The sequence below is a fragment of the Hemitrygon akajei genome, chromosome 7, assembly GCF_048418815.1.
Source record: "Hemitrygon akajei chromosome 7, sHemAka1.3, whole genome shotgun sequence".
In the NCBI taxonomy this organism is placed as follows: Eukaryota; Metazoa; Chordata; class Chondrichthyes; order Myliobatiformes; family Dasyatidae; genus Hemitrygon; species Hemitrygon akajei.
The window spans coordinates 132,360,997-132,387,353 of record NC_133130.1 but is presented as its reverse complement, the minus strand read 5'-3'; the positions used below and the strand labels follow the sequence as shown (position 1 = coordinate 132,387,353).

The following is a 26,357-nucleotide window of genomic DNA, read 5'->3' as shown; positions in this document are numbered from 1 at the left end:
GGCTGTTGAGCGAGCCTCCAGGTGGCCATGGATCAGCCGGTGTGACCCGTGGACCAGTGTTGCTGGGACACAAGCCGGGGACTGATCAACCCTGGCTGGGTTGCCAGTCCGATATTGAAAGACCCAAAACACCCGATGACCCAGGTTACATCACTGATGATGTCCCGGCGCATCCTAGCAACAGCTACCAAACAAATCTCATGACACACGTCAGAGATAACAAGCCTGATCCTGTTCAGCATTTCTGAACAGACAGATCCATTCTGCACAGACCCAGAGCACCCCCATGGCAAATCCCCACAGCTTTCCACTGCCCCCCTGCCTGAGCTCACCCAGCACCCCAACCTCCCCTCAACCCGCTCACCTGTCTCTCCCAGGCCAATTCCTCACCCCAACCTCCGTATGGCTCACCCCACCTGTGCTAGCCCGCTGGCGGAGTTCTCCAGCGAGTCGACCTGCCCTGTTCTCCCCACGGTCAGACAGGGATACCTTTCTTTGTCAGCTGAGATAGGGAACATAAGGAGACGAATACATCAGGGATCCTGCCGATGCTGGAAATCCACAGCAACACACACAAAACTGATGCTGGAGGAACTCAGCAGGTCAGGCAGCATCTATGGAAATGAATAAACAGCCGATGTTTTGCATCGAGACCCTTCTTCACAGGGAACTGTAGAATGCTCGTGGGGCCACAGCCTGAGAAAGATGCACAACTGACATGGAGAGAGGGTGCAGAAGGGGTTTCCTGCTGTATAGGTAATGCGGGAAGATTGAAGAGGATGGACAGAGGAGGCTGAAGGAGACTTGAGCAGTACATGAAATAGAAATACAGCACAGAAACAGGCCCTTCGGCCCATCTAGTGAGTGCTAAACCATTTAAGCTGTCTGCTCCTTTCACCCTTAACCCATGACCTCTGGTTATAGTCCCACCTGACCTCAGTGGGAATAAACCTTGTATTTGCCCTGTCTATACCCCTCAGAATTTTGTATACCTCTATCAAATCTCAGTCTTCCCATATGCTAAGGAATAAAGTCCTAACCTATTCAATCTTTCCGCAGACCTGGCAACATCCCTGTAAATTTTCTCTGTACTCTTTCAACCTTATTCACATCTTTCCTGTAGGTAGGTGACCAAAACTGCACACAATACTCCAAATCAGTCCTCGCCAATTTCTTATACAACGTCAACATGACACCCCATCTCCTGTACTCAATACTTTGATTTATGAAGGTCAAAAACTTCCTGTATGACCCTACCTACCTATGCCGCCACTTTCAATGAATTATGCACCTGTATTCCCAGATCAAATGCCATACTGTTCACTGAAGGGCCAGGAAAGAATAAACAGGAAGGGTGGTTTCCCAGGTCAGTGGATTAAACCCAGTGACAGGGATACGGAGTTGTCAATGGAAGGACGTGAAAGAGTTGGAAAATTCTCTCCCAGAAGTCGGGTTAGGGCTCAGGGTTTAGAGGTTGAGGGTTAGGGTTAGGGTGTAACCCTACCGTTCACTGTAGGGCAGTGGGAAAATTATCCATCTTGTGTTTCTTGATCTCGTTACAGGAGAATCAGTGTCACTTGACCCTGCCACTTTGATGTGGCCCATGCCTTCATTAACCTAGTCTAATAGTACTTGCATTTATTGAGATCTTTCTCCTTCTTACATTTATCGTAAGGTATGGATTATAAATACGCTATGGGTTTATGGGGATGGTGGAGTTATTGCTTATGGTTGGAGTTGGGAGGGGTTGGATTGCAGGCAATGATCATTCAGGTTTGGGGGACATGGGCCCGCTCTTGCAGGGTTGTTTGGGCCAGGGTTAGGGTTGTAGGTGAGGGGCTGGAGGAGAGATGGTTGTGGAGGTCAGGGTCAAAGGTAGTGTTGGGGGATGGAGCTGAGGGCCTGGAGGGGAGAAAGGGGGGCCTGGCCAGGCCAGGATTTGTGGGGGTGTGGAGGTTAGGGCACCACCAGAGCATAGTGATTAGCACGTTATTACAGCTCGGGGCATCAGAGTTCACGGTTCAATTCCGGTGTCCTCTTTAAGCAAATGTGTGCGTTCCTTCCTGTGACCGAGTGGGTTACCTGTGGGAGCTCCGGTTTTCTCCCACAGTCTAAAGATGTACCACTTTGTGTGTTATTGGTCCTTGTAAATTTTCCTGTGATTAAGGCAGGGTTGGTGCGGTTTGAAGGGCCAGGAAGGCCTGTTCCAAGTTTACCTTTACCTGTCACATCTACATCGAAACAAAGTCATTTGTGTCTGCAACCAACAAAGCCCGAGGATGTACTGGGGGCAGCCCTTAAGTATCATGGAATACCCACAACTTATTATCCCATACGCCTTTGGAACGCGGGAGGACCTGGAGCACCTCTAGGAAAGCTACGTGGTCACATGGAGAATGTACAAACTTCTCCACTCAGAGCAGCGGTTCCTAACCTTTATTAATGCCATTAAGCAAGGAGTCTGTGGACCCCGGGTTGGGAGCCCCTGACTTAGAGGGTGGTGAGAGTGTGGAACGAGCTGCCGGAGCGAGAGGTGTGCGTGTGATTTCGATTTCAACGTTGAGGAGAAGTTTGGATAGATACATGGATGGGAGGGGTATGGAGGGCTATGGTCCCTGTGCAGGTTGATGGGAGTAGGCAGTTTAATACCCCAAAGGGCTTGTTTCTCTGCTATAGTTTTCTATGACTCGAAACTCCTTACAGACAGCGGTAGGAATTGAACTCAGTCTGTAGGTCCTTTAAAACGTTATGTTAAGCCCTAAGCTACAATGGTGCCCTGTTGGGTTGGACCAGAGGTTTTTGCCGTTGGATGACCTGATTGGCTCTCCTCTGCCTTGTAAGCGTTTTTTTTATTTCTAAGCCTGTCCCTGCACGAGCCAGTCTCCATCTCTCTCAGTCTCTCTGCCGCTCTGCAACCCCCATCAGCAGAATACCTGTTCGTAACGAGGCCTCTTCCGAGGAAGGCGGGGAGCATGCGGCCACCAGTCAGACGATTCCCGGGGGTATTCCTTTCAGCTCATTCTCCTGAGAAAGGGGACAAAATGGGAGAGAGAGTGAGGATGATGAAGGAAACCAGAGGGTCACACAGAGGGTACACTGCTCCCCTGAATTCCCCGCTCACGACTGCTCAATCACTGTCCTTCCCCTGACTCCAAAACCATCAGCTGGTGGGGAGGGGGGGGGGGTTCACCGGGATATTGTGAAAGAGGAAGCTTTTAAATGCAGGGGTGTTGTACAGAATGCCGCTAGAGACTCACACGCAGCATTTTAGGAGCAGTTTCTTCCCCTCTGCCGTTAGATTTCTGAGTGGACAATAAACCCGTGAGCACTACCTCACTACTTAGCTCTCTTTTTGCAATATTTATTTTTCTAGGGTGGCGGGGTGGAGATTGTCTCTACCAAAGGAGATGTAAAGTGCTCCTTCCCTCCCCTAGCCTGCTGGTCACCCTTGGACAAGGTGTAGCACCCTCCCCCACCCACCCCCTGATCAGGGTCACGTGAAGCCATGGGAGCAGGTGGTGGACGGTCGTTTGAGCAGCCGGTGCAGATCACAACCTGGTTATGTGACCACTGACACCAGGCAGACAATCTCTGAAGAGTATCGATAATGGCTGGGGTCACCCGTCTTGTAAAGACACTGCCCAGAAGAAGCAATGGCAAACCACTTCTGTAGAAAAATTTGCCAAGAACAATCATGGTCACAGAAAGACCGTGATCGCCCACGTCAAATACAACACGGCACATAATGATGGTGATGAATATACACACACATGCACACACACATAAACACACACACATGCACACACACACAAACACACACACATGCACACACACATAAACACACACATGCACACACACATAAACACACACATGCACACACACAAACACACACATGCACACACACATGCAAACACACATAAACACACACACATGCACACACACATAAACACACACATGCACACACACAAACACACACATGCACACACACATAAACACACACACGCACACACACATAAACACACACATGCACACACACACATAAACACACACACACCCCCCCCCCCACACACACACACACACACATGCACACACATAAACACACACACACACACATAAACACACACACACAAACACACACACACATGCACACACATAAACACACACACACACATAAACACACACACACACAAACACACACACACACACACACAAACACACACACACACATACACACACACAAACACACACACATACACACACAAACACACACACACATACACACACACAAACACACACACATGCACACACATAAACACACACACACACACGCACACACATAAACACACACACACACACATAAACACACACACACAAACACACACACACACACAAATGCACACACATAAACACACACACACAAACACACACACACATACACACACACAAACACACACACACACACAAACACACACACACACAAACACACAAACACACACACACACACACACACATTCTTAATATAATTCACAGTAATTTTATGTCTTGCATTGTGGTGCTGCCACCAAGCATCAGATGTCAGTTATAATAAACCTCATTCTGACAACACACACAACACACTGGAGACACTCAGCAGGCCAGGCAGCATCTACGGAGGGGAACAGACAGTTGATGTTTTGGGCCGAGACCCTCCATTTCACCAGGGCTGGAAAGGAAGCAGGTAAAAGCCAGGGGACGTCATTGTGGGGACGGGGAGGAGCACAAGCTGGCGGGTGATAGGTGTCATTGATATCTCTAACTTCTGTTAATGCCCCCTCCCCTTCTTACCCCATCCCTTATCTATCTATTTATTATTTTTACCCTTTTTTTCTCTTCTCTCTCTTTTTTCTCTCTCTGTCCTTCTCACATTCACTCCTTGCCTGTTCTCCATCTCCAGCATTTTCCTCATGTTTTCCCCCGAGTGTGCGGTGATTTGTGGATCACCGAGGCTTCAGGCTGTGATAGAACATCTAATGTAGAGCCGTACAGCACAGGAACAGGGTCTTCAGCACACAATGTTGTGCTGAATCGATTAAATTAATAATCAAATGGTCAACTAAATTAATCTCTTCTGCCTACACAATGCCCACATCCTTCCATTTTCCTCACATTCATGTCTATCTAAACGTCTTTTAAAAGTCTCTAATGTTTCTGCCTCTACAAAGTTCAAAGTACACTTATTATCGAAGTATATATACATTACACAACCTTGAGGTTCGTCTCCTTACAGGCAGCCACGAAATAAAGAAACCAAATAGAACCCATGAAAAAAACTACTGATAAACGCCAAATGTGCAGAGAGAGAAGAAAAACAAATGGTGCAATTAAAGTCAGCAAATAGCATTTAGAATGAAAGTGAGCCCTCAGACATGAAGCCTGGAACAGTGAAGAATGGAGCAAACATCACAGAGCAGCGAGACCCTCGCCTCCGATCCTGACACCCGGCCTTTTCAACTGGTCCGGCGTTTAAACCGCCCAAACATCAGGCCGTTCCTCGCACTACGACCCAGGCCCCGTCACGTCAATACGCTCCGGGCCTGGAACTCGCCGCTTCATTTCGGCCTATACTCGACCTTTCCAAATCAGCCAGGCACTTAGATGGATCAAACCTTGCTCTCGGTTTAAGTGGACTGCTTCTCCTACATTCTGACTCACCCGATCTGCTCGCACCAACTCTACCTCAAACATGCCTCAACCTCACTCCGATTTCTCCTCGTACCCGCACACTTTGTCCCTCGACTCAGCCGCTCACCTCTTCATTGTGATCGTTTACCATAATTTTTTTACAGAAAAAGTGTTAAGAAGTACCCAGTTGTATCCCTTGTTTTGTTACCTGCCAGTAAGTAGTCCCCCACCCTCGGCAGCACCACCTTAAACCAGCACTCCAGGCAGTGCATTCGTCACTCTCTGAGTAAAAAACTTACCCCTCGCATCCCCCTCTCTCTCTCAATGCATGCCCTCTGGTATTAGACATTTCACCCCTGGGAAACAGATACTCCCTGTCCACTCTATCTATGCCTCTCATAATCTCATAAACCTCGATCAGATCTCCCCACGGCCTCTGCCTCAGTGATGGGATGCTGTCTGAAGACAGTCCTGCTCCATTAACTGAATCTAATCAAGCTGATCTGCCTCGGCTGAGTGAACGAGTCCCTGCTTACTCACTGACTGACTTCCTTTTAACCATTTTACAAATCTAATGAAAAGGTCTGCGGATCCTTGCACGATGTCTGGATTAGATAATAATCGGTGTCTCGGCCAGCGTAGCAGTGCATCCTGCTTTACTGAACTAATTGAAACACATTTCATTTCCGCTTGCGCCTGAAGATGGAATTACTTTCAAAATACACCAACACTGAATAACAGCTGGTGTGTTAACCCTTTACGAGCTGCAGAGTGCACCTCTGGTCTCTCTGGTCCCTCTAAGCCAAGTGACACAGGTGACGGGGGGGGGGTTGTGAGCTTTGACTGTCCAAACATGGAGGAACCGTCACAAACTCCCTCAGTCCCTGATCATCCTGAGACTTCAGCCTCTGAGCATCCTTCAGGAGGGTGAACCCACGGAAAGCATCCGGCCTAGGTGGGGATCCTGGCCGATGACTAAAGACCTGTGCTGATCAACCGGCTGGAGTGTTCACTGGGACCTTTAACCTCTCACTCAGGCTTCACTCACATCAGTGCCGAAGAAGAACGTGGTGACGTGCCTCAATGACTATCGTCCAGTTGCACGTACGACCACGGAGATGTAGTGTTCTGAGCGGCTGGTGATGAGGCATATCAACTCCTGCCCGAGAAGCAACTCGGACCTGTTCCAATTTACCTACCATCACAATAGCTCTACAGCAGATGCCATCTCATTGGCTCTTCACTCAACCTGGAACAGCTGAGCAGCAAACATGCATACATCGGGATGCTCTTTATTGGCTAATACCATCATCCCCTCAAAACTAATCAATAACCTTCAGGATAAGTTTTGAGAGGATGACGGTATTCAATGACCTCAATACCCCCTTGTGCAATTGGATCTTGGATTTCCTCACTTGCAGACCCCAGTCAGTTCGGATTGGCAACAACATCTCCTCGACAATCTCCCTCAGCACAGATTTACCACAAGGCTGCGTGCTTAACCCCCTGCCCTACTCGCTTTACACCTATGAACGTGTGGGTAAGCAGAGTTCCGATGCCGTAGTTAAGTTTGCTGATGACACCGCTCTCAAATCAAATCAAAAGTGGTGATGAATCAGCAAATTAGTGGGAGATTGAGAGTCTGTCTGAGTGGTGGCACAACAGCCTCTCACTCAAGGTCAGCAAGACCGAGGAGCTGGTTATTGACTCCAGGAGGAGGAAACTATAGGTCCATGAGCCAGCCCTCATTAGGGCATCAGAAGTGCAGAGGGTCAGTAACATTAAATTCCTCGCAGTTATCATTTCCGGAGATCTGTCCTGGGCCCAGTGCATTTACGAAGAAAACGCACAGCAGTGCCTCTACTTCCTTAGAAGTTAGCGAAGATTCAGTATGACATCTAAAGCTTCTATAGATGTGTGGTGGAGAGTGGATTGACTGGCTGCATCACAGCCTGGTGTGGAAACACCAATACCCTTGTATGGAAAAGCCTACGAAAAGTAGTGGATTCAGCCCAGTCCATCAAGGGTAAAGCCCTCCTCACCACTGAGCCTATCTACGTGAGACACTGTCGCAGGAAAGCAGCGAAAGCATCATCAGGAACCCTCATCACCCAGGACGTGCTTTCTTCTCACTGCTGCCATCGGTAAAGAAATACAGGAGCCTCAGGACTCACAGCACCAGGTTCAAAAACAGTTATTACCCCTCAACCATCAGGCTGTTGAACCAAAGTTCACTTAAGTCTGTCCTGTCGGTGTAGTCTTCCATTGATTCTGTAATGGTTATTTGGCATGCCCACAGGAAAATGAATCCCAGGGTTTTATATGGTGACACATATGTACTTTGATGATAAATTTACTTTGAACAGCTGCTGTAGTGGTGATGGTCCATCGTATCTGAAAACCTGTGTGGGACGGTTTTCAAAGTTGGAAAAGCCTTCGCACTGGGGCACTTCCGTTTTCTCGACCTCGGATGTCTGAATTTAGTGGTGCGATGAGTCACAAACTGGGGTCTTCCTTGGTCACAGTGGATGACCATGATGCCTTCTGTGCCCTCCGCTCTCCACACAGCGTTGCAGAACCTCCTTCCTGGCCGTTGGATCTCACCCGCTGGAGTGAATTTCGCATGCCAGCCCGCCAGTACCCTCACTTGGCTTATTCACCCTGTCAAAGCGGTACCAGGGCGTGGCCGCTGTCATTTGCAACCAGCTGCTTGGAGCCACAGGTGAGTGTCCAGCGGAGACCAAATGTGAGTTACTTGCCCCAGAATGGACATGACAACCCCACTTCACCAGAGGTACAGCCCCTCCCCGGACACCCCACACAACCCCTTCTAGGGCTGGGACAGGTCTATGGTGTCCCGGTCACCGCCAGCCTTACCGCTGAGTTACCAGTACAGACAGACCGCTACTCTGTCAGTGAAACACTAAACCCTGTCTGCCCGTCCGCTCAGCTGCGAAGAAAAATCCCAGGAGATTGCTGGAGAGCGGACAAAAGGACAACTGAATATTGAAAAGCCAGGATAGGGTGGACATATAAAGGATGCTTCCAATATTTGGAGAGTTTTCTCCCTCTCACTGTAACTGCATGTACTCTGTTATTAGGCACAGGGTCGGCCATCAACGACATCTGTGCCTAGCTCTGAGTTGCTTTTCAAAGACATTTTAAAGCAGGTTCTTTTCAACAAGGTGTTAAGCCCATTTTCAACTCAGAGTAAATTTATTATCAAAGAACGTTTATGTCACATTATACAACCCTGAGATACATTTGTACGTTTTCTTGCGGGCATTCAGAGTAGAACAAAGAACTACAATAGAATGCATGAAAAACAACACACAACAAAGATGGACAAACAGCCAAAGTGCAAAAAAAAGACAAACTGTGTAAATACAGACAAATAAATAAATAATACTGAGAACATGAATTACAGAATCCTTGAAAGTGAGTCTGTAGCTTGTGGAGTCGGTTCAGTGTTGAGGTGAGTGAAATTATCCACGCTGGTTCAGGAGCCTGATGGTTGAGGGGTAATAACTGTTCCTGAACCTGATGGTGTGGGCCCTGAGGCTCCTGTACCTCCTTCCTGATGGTTGAGGGGTAATAACTGTTCCTGAACCTGATGGTGTGAGTCCTGAGACTCCTGTACCTCCTTCCTGATGGTTGAGGGGTAATAACAGTTCCTGAACCTGATGGTACGGGTCCTGAGGCTCCTGTACCTCCTTCCTGATGGTTGGGAGGTAATAACTGTTCCTGAACCTGATGGTACGGGTCCTGAGGCTCCTGTACCTCCTTCCTGATGGTTGAGGGGTAATAACAGTTCCTGAACCTGATGGTACGGGTTCTGAGGCTCCTGTACCTCCTTCCTGATGGTTGAGGGGTGATAACAGTTCCTGAACCTGATAGTACGGGTCCTGAGGCTCCTGTACCTCCTTCCTGATGGTTGAGGGGTAATAACAGTTCCTGAACCTGATGGTGTGAGTCCTGAGACTCCTGTACCTCCTTCCTGATGGTTGAGGGGTAATAACAGTTCCTGAACCTGATGGTGTGAGTCCTGAGACTCCTGTACCTCCTTCCTGATGGTTGAGGGGTAATAACAGTTCCTGAACCTGATGGTGTGAGTCCTGAGACTCCTGTACCTCCTTCCTGATGGTGAGGGGTAGTAACTGTTCCTGAACCTGATGGTGTGAGTCCTGAGACTCCTGTACCTCCTTCCTGATGGTTGAGGGGTAATAACAGTTCCTGAACCTGATGGTACGGGTTCTGAGGCTCCTGTACCTCCTTCCTGATGGTTGAGGGGTGATTACTGTTCCTGAACCTGATGGTACGGGTCCCGAGGCTCCTGTACCTCCCTCCCATTGCAACAGACACTAATCTTGAAACAGCAAGGTCCAACGGTGATCTCCTGAAACACTGCCCAGATATAGAAGCTCTCAGAGTGCTCCCTCATGCAGGAGCAGAACCTGAATTCACACCTGGCCATTCCAAAACCAGCTCCACCGTGGACGGTCCCAAGCCTGGCTGTGAAAGCAGCAGGGTTGGCCATGGGGCTAGAAGCCCCATCCTGTAAAAACCCAGAGCTACAGAAACACCAACAGAAGCTCCAAAGACATCATACCTGAGAGAGGAAGGATCTTCACCTAAAAGACATATGAGGCTGTGTGGCGAAAACAGAAGGCACAGGGGCCAATCAGGACAGGGGACTCTGGTGAGCTGCTGTGGGTGGCCTCTCCCCAGTGGGGGCAATGGGCTTAGAAAGAACTCCAATAACCACTGCATGTCCCACTTACTCAGAGATCAGCTTCAAGTCAGAGTCCTTCCAACCTGGCACATAACACAATTGGAAGCCATGGCCAACGAGGCAGATAAAATGCTTGCCAGATGGAGGGAGGGGAGCGAATTAGCTTCCCGTCCTTTTCCATGCATGAGCACTGTGGTTGCTGGGAAAATAATGATCTTGTCTCACGGACTGATGGCGACGGTTAACCCTCAGTGAGACAGAGAGGGAGCTGTAGAATGTGGCCTTTCGATGCACAGGGAGAGCACTGATCTAATTATATTTCCACAAATGTTACTCATCTGTTTTATAAAAGGTACAACAGCAATATGAGGAACCTGCAAGACTTAAGAGCAGAATTAGGCCATTCAGCCCATTGAATCTGCTCCACCATTCCATCATGGGTGATATATTATCCCTCTCAACCCTAATATCCTGCCATCTTCCTGTAACCTTTGGCACCCTGACTAATCAAGAACCTATCAACCTCATTCTGGCTGAAGATATAGCAACAGAATTAGGCCATTCAGCCCATCGAGTCTGCTCCACCATTTCATATGGCTGATCCATTTTCCCTCTCAGGCCCAATCTCCTGCCTTCTCCCCGTATCCCTTCTTGCCCTGACTGATCAAGAATCTATCAGCCTCTGCCTTAAATATACCCAATGACTTGGCCTCCACTGCCTCTGGTGGCAACGAATTCAACAAATTCACTACCCCCTGCTAAAGAAATTCCTCCTTGTCTCTGTTCTAAATGGACGTCCCTCTTTTCTGAGGCTGTGTCCCTTACTATAGGAAGCATACCCTCCACATCCACTCTATCGAGGCATTTCAATATTTGATAGGTTTCAAAGAGATTCCCTCCTCATTCCTCTAAACTCCAGTGAGTACAGGCCCAGAGACATCAAATACACTTCAAGACCCTTCATCAGGACTGGAGAGGAAGGGGCACCTTCACTCCGAGGTTCTGATCTCCCCCACCCATCCACCTTCTCCCTCACAGTCTCACCTATCACCTGCCAGCTTGTACTCCTCCCTCCCCCCCTTCTAATTCTGGCTTCTGCCCCTTTCTTTCCTGATGAAGGATCTCAGCAGGTCTTCTCCATAGACGCTGCCTGACCTGCTGAGTTCCTCCAGCATTTTGTGTGTGTTGCTCTGGATTGCCAGCATCTGCAGGGGGGGGGGGGTGGTGTGTGTGTGTGTGTGTGTGTGTGTGTGTGTGTGTGTGTGTGTGTGTGTGTGTGTGTGTGTGTGTGTGTGTGTGTGTGTGTGTGTGTGTGTGTGTGTGTGTGTGTGTGTGTGTGAATGTGTGAGTTTGTGTGTATGTACTGTATATGGGTTTGTGTGTGTAGGTGTGGAAATAAGTGTGTATGAGTGTGAGAGTGTGTGTGAGAGTGTGAGTGTGACAGTGGGAGAGTGTGTGAGTGTGTGTGTATATGTGTGTGTGACTGAGTGTGAATATGTGAGTTTGTGTGTATGTACTGTATGTGGGTTTGTGTGTGTAGGTGTGGAAATAAGTGTGTATGAGTGTGAGTGTGTGTGTGTAAGTGTGTGAGTGTAAGTGTGTGTGTATGTGTGTGTGTGTGTGTGTGTGTGTCCATGTTTGCAAGATCACAGTACACACGCACAGCCCAACATGCAAACACTTTAAAAACAGCAGTGCTATCTGAGTCTCTGGATAACAAGGCCCTTCAGAAGACAAGAGTACTGCTCACAACAGCTATATTTAGACCAACTTAAATGTTTATAATTACACTGGTGCACCATCACACGTTCAGTTGACTGTCAAACACCTCCATTCGTCACATGCTTTTCCTTCAGCCTCGGCCACGGAGAGATTGTCCCCAGAAAGGAGCCGGGCATTCTGTAAACCTCTGCCTGGTTTATTCCAGCACAGTCGCCTCGCACCATCCAGTCGAGGCTCAAACCAGCCTGCACACGTGGTCTGTTCAGTCAAACAGAGGAAAGCCGGGGTGAGTGGCAAGGAGCATCCCCACAGGCACTGGGCACGGTACGTCGGGAGCATCCCAAAGATGAGCATCGGGAAAGGTCGGACCAGGAGTGAGGGGAACAACCAAACAGGCTCTCAGCTGCAAACTTTCACAGTATCATCCCTCCCACAGTGTGCCCCTCCCTCAGAACTGCCCCTTGTCTTTGTGCAAAACTTTATTCAAATACAAAAAACATACAAAGGTTAGGGGGTGACAATACAGTTACTGAATTCAAATAAGGAATACATTTATTCCATCTATAACACACTCAATTCCCTGGTGCGGCGGGGGCGGGGGGGGGGGGGGGACAACGGTCGCATGCTCCCTCTCCAAGGACACCTGGAATGAATGTGCCCTGGAAAAGGGGCAGGCAGTCCGCTGGGACAGAGCCCTCCATCCCCCCATTCACTGTCACTCCACACTGACACTCCACACCTCATCCCGACACTGACACACTCCTCTCCACAGTCCTTCACCACCCCCTCCATCCCCCATTCACTGTCACCTACCCTACACCACCTCCACCTAGTCTCACCTTCACTGAACCTCCACCCACACACCATCTACCCCTTTCCCCGACACCCATCCCCCTCTCACTTTCACCTACACCCTCCCCATACCTTTAGTCTCCTGCTTCAGGATATCCTCAGAGACCGAACCTGCACAATCAATGGTGGCAGAGAACTCACTACTTCTTAGGAGGAGACACTGCTTCCTATCTCAGTCCTGAATGGTCAAGTTCTTCCCTAACTCTGTGGCCCTACTGAAGTGGAACATCCCTCCCACGTCCCCCCGTCTCAAGGGATCACCATTCACCCTTAGGGCGGTACAGTAGCGTATTGGTCAGCTCAACAGTTTACAGTGCGGGCGATCCGGGTTCAATTCCCGCTGCTGCCTGTAAGGGGTTTATACGTTCTCCCTGTGATAGTGTGGGTTTCCACCAGGTGCTCCAGTTTCCTCCCACAGTCCGAAGACGTACGGGTTTGGGTTAGTGAGCTGTGGGCATGCTACGTTGGCACTGGAACTATGGCGACGTTCGTCGACTGCGCTCGGGCTGTGTTGGCCGCTGATGCAAATGATGCATTTCTCTGTATGTTTCAATGTACAAATACAGCTATTCTTTATAAAGATAAATCTTATCTTTATAACGATGCGTGAATGCATTATTCTCCTGCTCACCCCTGCCCAGACAAGCTGGCTCTTTATCAGGACCGGAAAGGAAGCCAGAATAAGAAGATTCATGATAAATTGGTAGTCAGCGTACATCTTTACAGCACCTGCAAGCTGCGTTCAGTTCCCAAGTTCTTCTACAGAAGTGCTTTGCCATTGCCTTCTTCTGGGCAGTGTCTTTACAAAACGGGTAACCCCAGCCATTACCAATACTCTTCAGAGATTGTCTGCCTGGTGTCAGTGGTCACATGACCAGGACTTGTGATCTGCACCGGCTGCTCATACGACCGTCCACCACCTGCTCCCATGGCTTCACGTGACCCTGATCAGGGGAACTGAGCAGATGCTACACCTTGCCCGAGGGTGACCTGCAGGCTAGCGGAGGGAAGGAGCACCTTCCACCTCCTTTGGTAGAGACGTATCTCCACCCCACCACCCAAATAAAGCAGTGGCTAGCAAAAATCTTCACAGCACCACTGACCCAGATACAATTCCCACTGCTGTCTGTAAGTTTATATGTCCTGCCTGTGACTGTGTGCATTTCCTTTGGGTGCTCTGATACCCTCCTACAGGCTGGAGACGTACTGACTGGGATTAGTGAGCTGTGGGCATGCTATGTTGAAGCCAGAAGCATTAGGACATGTCCTTTTCTCATTGTTACCATCAGGGAGGGGGTACAGGAGCCTGAAGACACACACTCAGCGATTCAGGAACAGCTTCTTCCCCTCTGCCATCAGGGAGGAGGTACAGGAGCCTGAAGACACACACTCAGCGATTCAGGAACAGCTTCTTCCCCTCTGCCATCAGAGAGGAGGTACAGGAGCCTGAAGACACACACTCAACGATTCAGGAACAGCTTCTTCCCCTCTGCCATCAGGGGGAGGTACAGGAGCCTGAAGACACACACTCAGCGATTCAGGAACAGCTTCTTCCCCTCTGCCATCAGGGAGGAGGTACAGGAGCCTGAAGACACACACTCAGCGATTCAGGAACAGCTTCTTCCCCTCTGCCATCCGATTTCTGAATGGACATTGAACCCATGAACACTACCTCACTACTTTTTTTATTTCTATTTTTAACATATATATACAAAAGTTTGTATGTATATATATATATATATATACACACACACACGTATACACACACACACATATATATATACTGTAATTTACAGTTTTCTTTCCCTCTCTATTGTGTTTTCCATTGTACTGCTGCCACAAAGTTAACAAATTTCACATTTGCCACTGATAAAGTCCAGGCCTTTAGGTCATCTAGTCCATGCTGAACCATTTAAATTGCCTACTCCCATCGACCTGCATTGGGATCATGGCCCTCCTTACCCCAACCATCCATGTACTTATCTAAGCTTCTCTTAAATGTTGAAATCAAAATCACATGCACTGGTAGCTCGTTCCACACTCTCACCCCTCTGAGTTTCAGAATCTGGTTTATTGTCACCGCATGTGCCATGAAATTTGTTAACTTTCCCCTCGTGTTCCCCTTAAACTTTTCACTTTTTACCCTTAACCCATGACCTTTAGTTGTAGTCCCACCCAACCTCAGTGGAAAAAGCCTGCTTGCATTTACACTCTCTATATCCCTCATAATTTTGTATATTTCTACCAAATCTCCCCTCAATAATCTACATTCCAAGGGATGAGGTCCTAACCTATTCAATCTTCCCTCATAACTCAGGTCCTCCAGCCCCGGGACCATCCTTGTAAATTTTCTCTGTACTCTTTCAACCTTATTTACTTCTTTCCTGTAGGTATTAAACCTGATTCTGATTCCTTTTTATTCAGAGCACGTTACTTCCTTAAGGAACTCCAATACATTGAAGTCACGTAAACAATGTTCGAAGTACATTATCGAAGTGCGTATACATTATACAACCTCGAGATTCATCTCCTCACAGGCAGCCATGAAACAAAGAAACCCCAAAAGAAGTCATTAGAAAAAACAGACCGTCAGACCCCCGATAGGCAGGAAAAAATCATGCAAACAAAAGAAATAAGCCAGTAGCATTCAGAACTGAAGCTTCACAGAAGACACAAAGCCAGGAATCACTGCGGCCGGAGCCGGCCACAAACTCAGTTCATTGCAGAGCCCAGTAAACATTGCAAGACTGTAGACACAAAGCCATTTACATAACCTTCGCCTGTTTACCACAAATATTTTCAGTGTCTGATATTGCAAACGATTAACTAAGGCGTACCACAAGAATGCGTGCTTAACCACTACTCTACTGTCTCTAAGCTCACGAATGTATCGGTAGGCACAGCATTAACACCATCTACATGGCTAGGCAGAGCTACAGACACCGTGGGGTGGCGTGGCTCCGCGGTGAAAGGTCCAGATAGGGGTGGATGTGGAGAGGATGTTTCCTATGCTGGGGACATCCAGAACTGGAGGGCACAGCCTCAAAATTGAGGAGTGATCCTTTAGAATGGAGGTAAAGAGGAATTCTTTTATTCAGAGAGCAGTAAATCTGTGGAATGCTCTGCCACAGACTGCGGCGGAGGCCAAGTCCGTGGGTATATTTAAGGCGGAAGTTAATCTTTTCCTGCTCAGTCAGGGCATCAATGGATATGGCGAGAAGGCAGGTGTATGGGGTTGAGTGGGATCCGGGATCTGCCATGACGGAATGGCAGAGCAGACTTGATGGGCTGAATGGCCTAATTCTGCTCCCATGTCTTACGGCAGAGTAGTGGTTAGCACAGAGCTTCACAGTATCAGTGACCTGGGTTCAATTCCCGTCGCTGTCTGTAAGTAGTTTATGCGTGATCTGCGCAAGTTTCCTCCTGGGGCTCTGGTTCCTCCCACAGTCCAAGGACCCACTAATTTGTAGGTTAGTTGGTCATTGGAAATTACCCCATTTCATCCCCGAGTCCAAAGACACGCCGGTTAGGTTAGTTGGTCATTGGAAATTACCCCATTTCATCCCCGAGTCCAAAGACACGCCGGTTAGGTTAGTTGGTCATTGGAACTTGGCTGCTGCTAAGTTAACGAATTTCAGGACACATGCCGGTGATAATAAACCTGATACTGATCCTGGTTCTGACCTTACGGTATCACGGTCTTCCAGCTCAATAGCCCGCACCGCCCAGCAACCCAACGATTTAACCCCAGCAGGACGATTTGCAATGATCAATTAACCTACTAATGGTACATCTTTGGACTGCGGGAGAAAACCCACGGAGTCACGGGAAGGATGTTCAGACTCCCTACAGAGACCGCTGGAATTGAACCCCAACCTGTACGAGTGTCGCACTAATCCCTACGCACCCTGAAGACGTGAAGAACATAGAATGTTATAGCACGGTACGGGCCTTCGACCCACAATGTTGTGCCAATCTTTTAGCCTACTCCAAGGTCAATGTAACCCTCCACACCCCACATAGCCCTCCATTTTTCTATCATCTACCTGCCTTATCTAAAAGTGTCTTAAACGTCCTTAATGTATCAGCCTCTACCACCACCCCCGGCAGGGCATTCCACACACCCGCCATTCTCTGTGTAAGAAAACTTGCCTCTGACATTCCCCCTACACTGTCTTCCAATCACCTTAAAATTACACCATTTTGTATAAGCTATTTCTGCTCTGGGAAATCATCTCTGACTATCCACTCGAGCTATGCTTTTTATCATCCTGTAACCTCTATCAGTGTTGGCGCGTGGCCAAGTGGTTAAGGCGTTGGTCTAGTGATCCGAAGGTCGCTAGTTCGAGCTTCAGCTAAGGCAGCGTGTTGTGTCCTTGAGCAAGGCACTTAACCACACATTGCTCTGCGATGACACCGGTGCTGAGCTGTATCAGCCCTTACCCTTCCCTTGGACAACATCGGTGGCGTGGAGAGGGGAAGGCTTGCAGCTTGGGCAACTGCCGGTCTCCCATACAACCCTGCCCAGGCCTGAGCCCTGGAAACCTTCCAAGGTGCAAATCCATGGTCTCTTGAGACTAACAGACGCCTATCTAACCTCTATTATCACCTCTCAACCTCCTTTGCACAAAAGAGAAAAGCCCAAACTCACTCAACCTATCCTCATAGAACATGCTTTCTAATCCAGACAGCATCCCCACACGTTCCACACACCCACCACTCTATGTGTAAAAATCTACCTCTGACATCCCCGCTATACCTTTCTCCAGTCACCTCAAAATTATGCCGCCTTGTATTAGCCATTTCCCTCATGGGGAAAAATCCCTGGCTGTCCACTCGATCAATGTCTCTTATCATCTTATTGGTCAGCACGAAGGCTATGGACCAAGAGCTGGGAAGTGTAGATGGTGGTTGCCATGGACACAGTAGGCTGAAGGGCCTGTTCTCGCACTGTGCGATACCTGACTCCAGGGACGGTCTTCAGTCTCTACGACCCCTCCCACATCTGCTACAGGCTGAGCGTGGAGAAACTTTTTCCCACTTCCGTGCATCGTCAGCTCTCCCCTCGGTGAAGATGGTGTCACCTCCCTTGGTGGCAATTTCTCCAGCCTTATTGAGGTCTTTGAGCCGTGCGTGGACCACTAGGAGGTGGAGGTGGGAAGTCAGATGTACATCTCAGGAGTGACTTTCTCTAGCTTCAAAGGTATCAGAGAACAAACAAGTCAGTCACTGTGGCTCTGGGTGGGGACACGTGCTTCAGGGTCAGAGATCACGTGTTCAATGAAAATCTGTTGGGTCCACAAGTATCCACTGTGGAAGGGGCGTGCTGAGGAAGGGTCACATTGTGGGGGGAGGGTCAGACTGAGCACCCTACACCCCTTCCCGATGGACACAGTCAAACCTGAACACCCTACACCCTATCCTGACTGATACAGTCAAACTTGAACACCCTACACCCTATCCTGACTGACAGTCAAACCTGAACACCCTACACCCCATTCTGATTGACAGTCAAACCTAAACATCCTACACCCCATCCTGATTCTCTCACACACACAGACACTCACACTCACCAAGGTACATCCCTGGAGAAGCTGGTCGGAACAAAATGAATCTTTAACCTTCAGTGGCCAACACTGATGTCAGAGTGACTCGGTGATAAAAGAATGCTGGTCCCGCGGGTAAAATTGAGCGGCTCCTCACTCCCTTGCCTCCCTTAGACATTAACAGCAACACTTCTGGGCAATTACTTTCAGCTAGCCTTGACCAACAGAGTCCAAACAAAGACTTACTTACATTGCGGAACAAGGTCCTAGAGTAATTTCTTCAAGATGAGCATCAGTGAGACCGTCGGTAATTACAGAGACTGGCTGCAGATTAAATCAGTCCCTGGTACTGCAGCACCTAGGGAGGGTCACACTGTGGGAGGGGAGGTACTGAGGGAGGGTCACACTGTGGGAGGGGCTGAAATAACGCAGGTTTGTTCTGTGGGAGGGGTGGTATTGAGTGGGCTCACAATAGTGACCCATATCAGAATCAGGTTTATCACTCACATATGTTGTAATGTATAGACCTCATTTTAGTGCAATGACTCCCTAGCACAGATAATTGACTGATAACTCACGCATGCACATTGATTTGTTCCTCTCTCTGCAAAGGAAATAGACACGTTAAATTTTCCACCCAGCGTGTGCCTTTATTTATTTGATATGTAGTTGTACAGCCACAACAAATTGGCAATGATTTTGAACCTGAATGTCAGTGAATAACACCAACTGCACAGACAGTTACGAGACCACAGAATTATGAGGAAGGGAGAGAGAGAGAGAGACAGCAGAAGGGAAGAGTGAACCAGTGCAGAGAAGACAGTCAGGGATGCTAGAAAACGGTATGTGAGTAACAGTGAGAGACGCACAACCAGCAGAGCTGAAGTAGAAATAACATGACGATGGCCTTAGTTGGGAAAAGATGAATTTGATAGTGCTAATGAGAACTGGGAATCGTATAGCGAGAGGGTTGTACTACATTGTAGCGCTAACAATGTGGACGAGGTAAAGAAAGTCTCCACACTTCTTACCTTAATGGGTGCTAGAACTTTGGCAACTTAGTAAGTCCTGAAAAGCCAGCAAGCAAGACGTTTGATGAAATTGTTGCAATCACATGAGCCTAACACCACTGGTAATAGCTGAGAGATTTAGATTTCCAGAAAGGAACTAGTCAAAGGATGAAAACAGAACTGTGCAACTTCCCCAGTGCTGTGACTTTGGAGGTGGACTTTCTGATGCATTAAGGACAGGCTTGTTTGAAACACTCAAAAGAAGCTACTGTCAGGAAGAGATCTAACCTTAGAGTGGGCCTTGACCCTTGCAATATCATTAGAGACTGTAGCAAAGGATGTGGTAGAACTACCAAATTTAGAACTACAGAGTTCAGAATGTGAAAAGCACAAAATGGTCCTGAATGGTGCAAAAAAACAAAAATGGCATTGATGTAGCAAACCCTCGCATGGTGCAAATGACTGTTGGTTTAAACAAAAAGTTTGCAGAAAGTGTCCCAGACAAGGCCACACAGACAGAGTGTGCAAATCAAACAAAAAGCACAACCAGAGAGAAACATCACACAGAGGGAAAAGCTTCAAATTCAAAACCCAACAAATGCATAAAGTGACTGAATGTGAACCTGAATCAGACAACATGGAGTCTGACAAGGGTGAGCTATCATGCATAGAACTGTATAGCATTACTGAAGCAGATCACAAAATTATCTGGATCACAACAGGTGGGTCTGGTGTAAAACTGAAAATGAGCTGGATGCAGGGTGAGCTTTGTCTGTAATTTCCCAGGTTAACTACAACAGGCTGTTTTCTAAGCTACCATTAGAAAAGACCCTGGTGATGCTAAAGACCTACACAGGTGAAAAAGTGTCTCCCAGAGGCAAACTTAAAATGAATGTGATGTATGGAGACCAAATACTGTAGTTACAGCTTTATGTGTTGAAAAGCGCTTTTCAGACGTGAATGGTTGAGAAAAATCCAACAAGACCAGCAGACAACCAAAGCTCTCAAAGTGTCATCAACAGGCAACTTCAGCCCAAATGGTAGGACTACCCAGAGACTGTCATTGCTACTTGATGTTAATGAGAAGGTGTTTGAGAAGACTATTGTTAGTCTCAAAGGCATGAAGGTCAGAATTTAACTGGATTAAGAAGCAACACCAAGATTCCAGAAGACATGTCCAAAGCCTTACGCACTACATTCTGAAGTAGATGCTGAGCTTGGAGGCATCTGGCATTCTCTCTAAGGTTAAGTGGAGCGATTGGGCCACAGCCATTGTCCCAGAGATCAAGAAAGGGAAGGCTGGAGCCATTGGTATATGTGGGGACTTCAAAGTGAGCATCAACCCTGTGCAGTGTACCATACAGTATCCCCTGCCACGAATAGAAAGAATTTTTGCATCATTGGCAGGTGGGGAGAAGTTTTCAAAGATTGACCTGTCAAAAGCCTTCCTGCAAATGGAGATTGAGGAGTCGAGCAGGAAGTTCTTCACAAACAACACTCACAGTATAATCATCTTGTCTTTGGCGTTGCATCAGCTCCAGCAATTCGGCAAAGAGTAATGGATCACGGGCTCCAAGATATCCCAGGAACACAACGTTACCTTGATGGCATCATTGTGACTGGCAAAAAAGAAGAGGAACACCTCCTGAACCTTGGTGAAGTGCTCACCAGGCTGAGTGAATATGGACAGTGTGCAAAGAGAGAGAAGTGTGAGCTTTTCAAGAATAAAATCTCAAATTGTGGACAATTCCTTGACAAATGTAGCTTACGTCAGTCACAAGAGAAGACTGAAGCAGTGCTACAGGCACCCAAACTGGAACATGTATCACAACTCAGGTTGTACTTGGGCCTTGTAAACCGCTACCACCGGTTTCTCCCAAACATTGCTACAGTGCTGACCCATTGAACACACTGTTACAGACAGGAGCAAAGTGGGAATGGTCAGAACGAGCATTCAAGGAAATAAAGAAGAAACATCAGATGAGCATTATGACCCCTCCCTGCCCATCAGACTGGTGTGCGATGCATCCCTGTGTGGCATTGGAGCTGTTTTGTCACACACTACGAAAGATGGATCTGAACATTTGCTTCAAGATCACTGATAAGTACAGAATGCAACTATGCACAGAGCGACCGAGAGTGCCTTAGTCTAGTATGGGGAGTAAAGAAGTTCCCCCACTACCCCTACGGGCAAAAGTTTACACTAGTGACAGACCACCAGCCCCTGTGTCCATTTTCAATCCTGGGAAGGGAATCCCAGTGATGCCTGTAACCTGGTTGCAACATTGGGCACTATTCCTAGAAGCCCTTTCTTATGACATGGAGTTCAAGTGTACCAAACAACACAGCAACACTGATGGCTTGTCATGTCTTCCACTGTTGGCAACTGAAGAAGAAAAGTCTTCATGCTGCGATCCAGCAGAGGTGTTCCACACTGCACTGGTGGACCAGTTGCCGGTAACAAATTCTGAAATACAAAGGGAAAGAAGGAATGACCCGACGCTGTCAGAAGTCTATGACATCACCATGCAAGGACGGCCAGTGCTTGGTATCCCTATACCTCTAGCGTTCTCAGTGAGATGAGACCACTGTCAGTATGTCAAAGAATGCTGATGTGTGGATTTTGTGTTGTAGTTCCCTCTAAACTGAGTGTTAGAAAACCTGCATGAAGGATTCCAGGGCACAGTCAAGATGAAGAGTCTCGCCCGGAGCTCTGTGTAGTGGGTGGGAGTAGACAGACAGATTGAATGCTTGACCAAAAGCTGTACGGGATGCCAAAAAGTCCAAACTGCACCCCCACACTCACCTTTACACCCGTGGGAGTGGCCATCTTCACCATGGCAAAGAGTACAGATTGACTTTGCTGGGCCATTCATGGACTCCCTGTTCCTGATTGCTGTGGATGCTCACTCAAAGTGGCCTAAAGTCATACCAATGAAGTCAACCACCTCAGAAAAGATCGTTTCCGCTCCGAGGACTATCTTCTCCAGAAATGGCTTACCAGAGCAAATTGTGAGTGACAACACACCACAATTCACGTCAGTAGGGTTCCGACTGTCCACGAAGAAAAATGGCATCAGACATTTTAGATCAGCTCCTCGCTGCCCAGCAACGAATGGCTTAGCTGAAAGGTTTATCCAAACCTTCAAGAAGTCCATTAAAGCGATGGACAAGGAGGACATTTCTCTACAGCACAAGGTGGACAATTTCCTTTTGTGTATCGGAACTCTGTTCATGTGACAATAATCAAACACCTGCAGTGCTGTTCATGAGCAGGAGTCTGAGATCTCACACAGACCTCCTGAAACCAGATCTAACGTCAAATGCAGAATAAACAGTTCAGCCTGTTGCCAACTAAATCAGCAAGGAACTTCGAAGTTAGACAGGAAGCCCTAGTGCGCGATTACCAAGAAGACAAGTGGACACGATATCTACAAGAACTGGACCACTGATGTGTACACAGTGGATGTTGGAGATCAGACGTGAAGACATCATGTGGACCAGACACTGACACTGGATGCTCAGCCAAAGAACACACCTGAGGTGACTGCGTCCGACGAGAACCGGAATTACCTCTCCGTGACGATCATGTCACTGACAACAACGTGACACCTGCAACAGAGAACGCTGTCTTTGATAAAGCGCCTGTTAAACCTGATGCCACTCCACAGATCCAGAGGCGCCAACCTAAAAGAAGCAGAGCGCCACCCAAAAGACTGAACCTTTAGTAAAGTGAAGTTAGTTATGGACTGTTATTGTGAAAGCATTTCTATTTGAATATGGTTTGTGAAAGGGCAATTGAATGTTTTGTTGCATATACAGTTTTATGTTACATTCACCTGAAGGGGGAGGAAATGTAATGTATGGATCTATTTTTTTTTATCGCAGTAACTCCCCTCACCACTAATTATTGACTGATAACTTACACATGAGCTTTGAGTTGTTGCTTTCACTGGAAGGTGAACATACACGTCAACATCTCCGAGTGCGTGCCTTGACTTGATATGTAGTTGTACAGACACAAATATGGGAATATATTTATTTTTGTGGCAGTGGTATCAAGCAATACATAAAATTACTGCAGTACAGTGTAAAAGTCTGAGGCATGTTTTACAGATATGTATGAACACATATATTCATCTTCTTTCTTTCTCTCTCTCTCTCTCTCCCTCTCTCCCTCTCTCCCTCTCTCCCTCTCCCTCTCCCTCTCCTTCTCTCTCTCTCTCTCTCTCTCTCTCTCTCTCTCTCTCTCTCTCTCTCTCTCCCTCTCTCTCTCTCTCTTTCTCTCTCTCCCTCCCTCCCTCCCTCCAATGGCCCTCTGGTAGTTGGGCTTGACCAAGTATGTTGCATAGACCTAGTTGTCTGCGTGATACCCGAGCCAGGGCATTATGATACGGAGAGCTAGCTGTTGCCCATGTTGCAGGCTCCCCCTCTCCACACAGCGGATGGATCCAAAGGAACGACAGCGACCGATACAGCTTGGCACTAGCAGCATTGCAGGAGTTGCCAGTCAGCGTGAAACTCAATGCCTTAAGGACTCCAGGTTCAGATTTTTCCTCAGGCTTCCCCATGAGTGGGTGTAGCCGCAAAGCAGTGGAAGTTTGAGGTCGGAGTTTTTCTTCTCCTAGAAGTGCTTCCAACCGGGGCTGACGAGCCCCATGTGCCCAAAAAAACCACACCGCAGTTTATCTGAAGTATCGATTGGAAAATGCAAGAGAGGAGGAAAGCAGTGAGTAAAAGTGTGGTAGAGAAATCCTGTGAGAAGCAAACAGAGGCTGATTTAATCAATGTCATTATTGATTAGTGGCCACGGAGTATGGTTCATGCTCTGATCAATATTTAATGCAACCTCATTGTAAATCACTTTGGAACACGTGCAATGTATTTGCTTTGGGCCTGCGTTAATGTTTAACAATAAAGCTGTATCTATTGAATGTTCCTCTGGCAGTGAGAGGGAATCCACACCCACACACCCAGAGTGGAGACAGAGACGGGCCTTGGGCCAGCCCATTGAGTCCAGATCAGAACGGAATCTGGGTGGGTTGGGATGGAAACAAGATCAGATGTTTGACAGTCTTTGCGGTGTATGGTTTTTCATAAATTCTATTGTGCTTCTGTATTGTGGCTGGACGAATCTCAAGGTTGTGTATGGTTTACAGCACATACTTTGATAATAATCGCACTTTGAACTTTTGAATTTTGAAATAGGAATGGTTGTGTGATACGGGTGAGGATTGGACAGAGATGCGGGTAGGAATGAGATACGGATGGGGTGGCAGTGGAATTGGTGTGGGGATTGGACAGTCGGGATAGCTATGGAGTGGAGATGGAGGTGGGCATGGCACGGGGATGAGGATAGGAACAGAAATGGATACGGGAATTGGAAGGGTTGACAATGGGGATAGGGATAGGGCACACGTAACTCCAGACAGATGACCTTAACCTGGACAAACTCACCCAGTGTCCATTACAGACCCACACAATGCATTGCAACATCAAGCTCATCCAGAGTCCATTACAGACCCATACACTGTGTTACAATATCAGGTTCAATACAACCCATGTACTGCATTACAATGTCAAACCCTCCCAGTGTCCATTACAGACCCACAAACTGCATTACAATGTCAAACCCTCCCAGTGCCTATTACAGACCCACAAACTGCATTACAATGTCAAACCCTCCCAGTGTCTATTACAGATATACACATTGCATTACAATGTCAAACCCATCGTGTCGAGTACAGACCCAAGTACTGCAGTATAATGTCAATCCCACTGCGTCAATTACAGACCCATGTATTACATTACAATGACAAGCCCTCCCAATGTCCATTACAGACCCACACACTGTGTTACAATGTCAAACCCATCCAGTGTCCATTATAGACCTACAGACTGCATTATAATGTCAAACCCATCGTGTCGAGTACAGACTCAAGTACTGCAGTACAATGTCAATCCCACCATATCCATTACAGACCCACAGTGTTACAATATCAAACCCATCATGTTCAATACAACCCATGTACTGCATTAAAAGTCAAACTCTTCCATTGTCCATTACAGACTCACAAACTGTGTTACAATGTCAAATTCATGAACCCATTTCCATTAGACCCACGTACACATTACAATATCAAATCCTCCCAATGTCCATTACAGACCATGTACTGCATTACAATAGCAAGCACATAATGTTGATTACAGACCTATGTACTGCATTACAATGACAAACCTCCCAGCTTTAATTACAGACTCACGCACTGCATTACAATGTCAAGACCATGTTAGTTACAGACATGTACTGCATTACAATGTCTAACCAACAGTGTCCATTTCTGATGCAAACATTGTGTGACAATGTCAAATTCATGAACTCATTTCCATTACAGACCCAGAAACTGTGTTACAATGCCAAATTCTCTCAGTGTCTATTACAATGTTACAATGTCTAACCCATATTGTGTTATTGATTATAGATTATGGATATTGTGTTACAATGTCTAACTCACCCAGTGTCCATTACAGATGCACTTTGTTACAATGTCAAATTCATGAACCCATTTCCATTACAGACCCACGTACTGCGTAACAATGTCAAACACATCCAATGTCTATTACAGACTCACACACTGCATTACACTGTCAAATATACCCAGCCAGTGCCTGTTACAGACTAACATCCTGTGATATACAGCCCCCCCCCCCCCCACTGCATTTCTGTTCCAGTTTCATTCCAGAGTTTGGCTTTGGGGACTGATTGATGTGCGCTGTGGCCCTGCTGGGAGAGAATGTCTACAAAGAGACCCTGTAAATGACAGTGAACACTGT

General features: G+C 47.5%; 1 protein-coding gene across 15 annotated transcripts in view; it reads right to left on the bottom strand.

Annotated features, from left to right (window-relative positions):
• The window catches only part of rimbp2b (RIMS binding protein 2b), a 601,236-nt gene that overhangs the window by 523,315 nt on the left and 51,564 nt on the right, over window positions 1-26,357 (bottom strand). For 14 of the 15 annotated variants that reach the window (XM_073051972.1, XM_073051967.1, XM_073051966.1 and 11 more), the window contains one exon: window positions 2,934-3,024. The gene's annotated coding sequence lies outside the window, so the exon portion shown is untranslated. Of the gene's footprint in view, window positions 1-416; window positions 503-2,933; window positions 3,025-26,357 lie in introns of those variants that run through there. The other variant, XM_073051973.1, reaches the window with a different exon arrangement.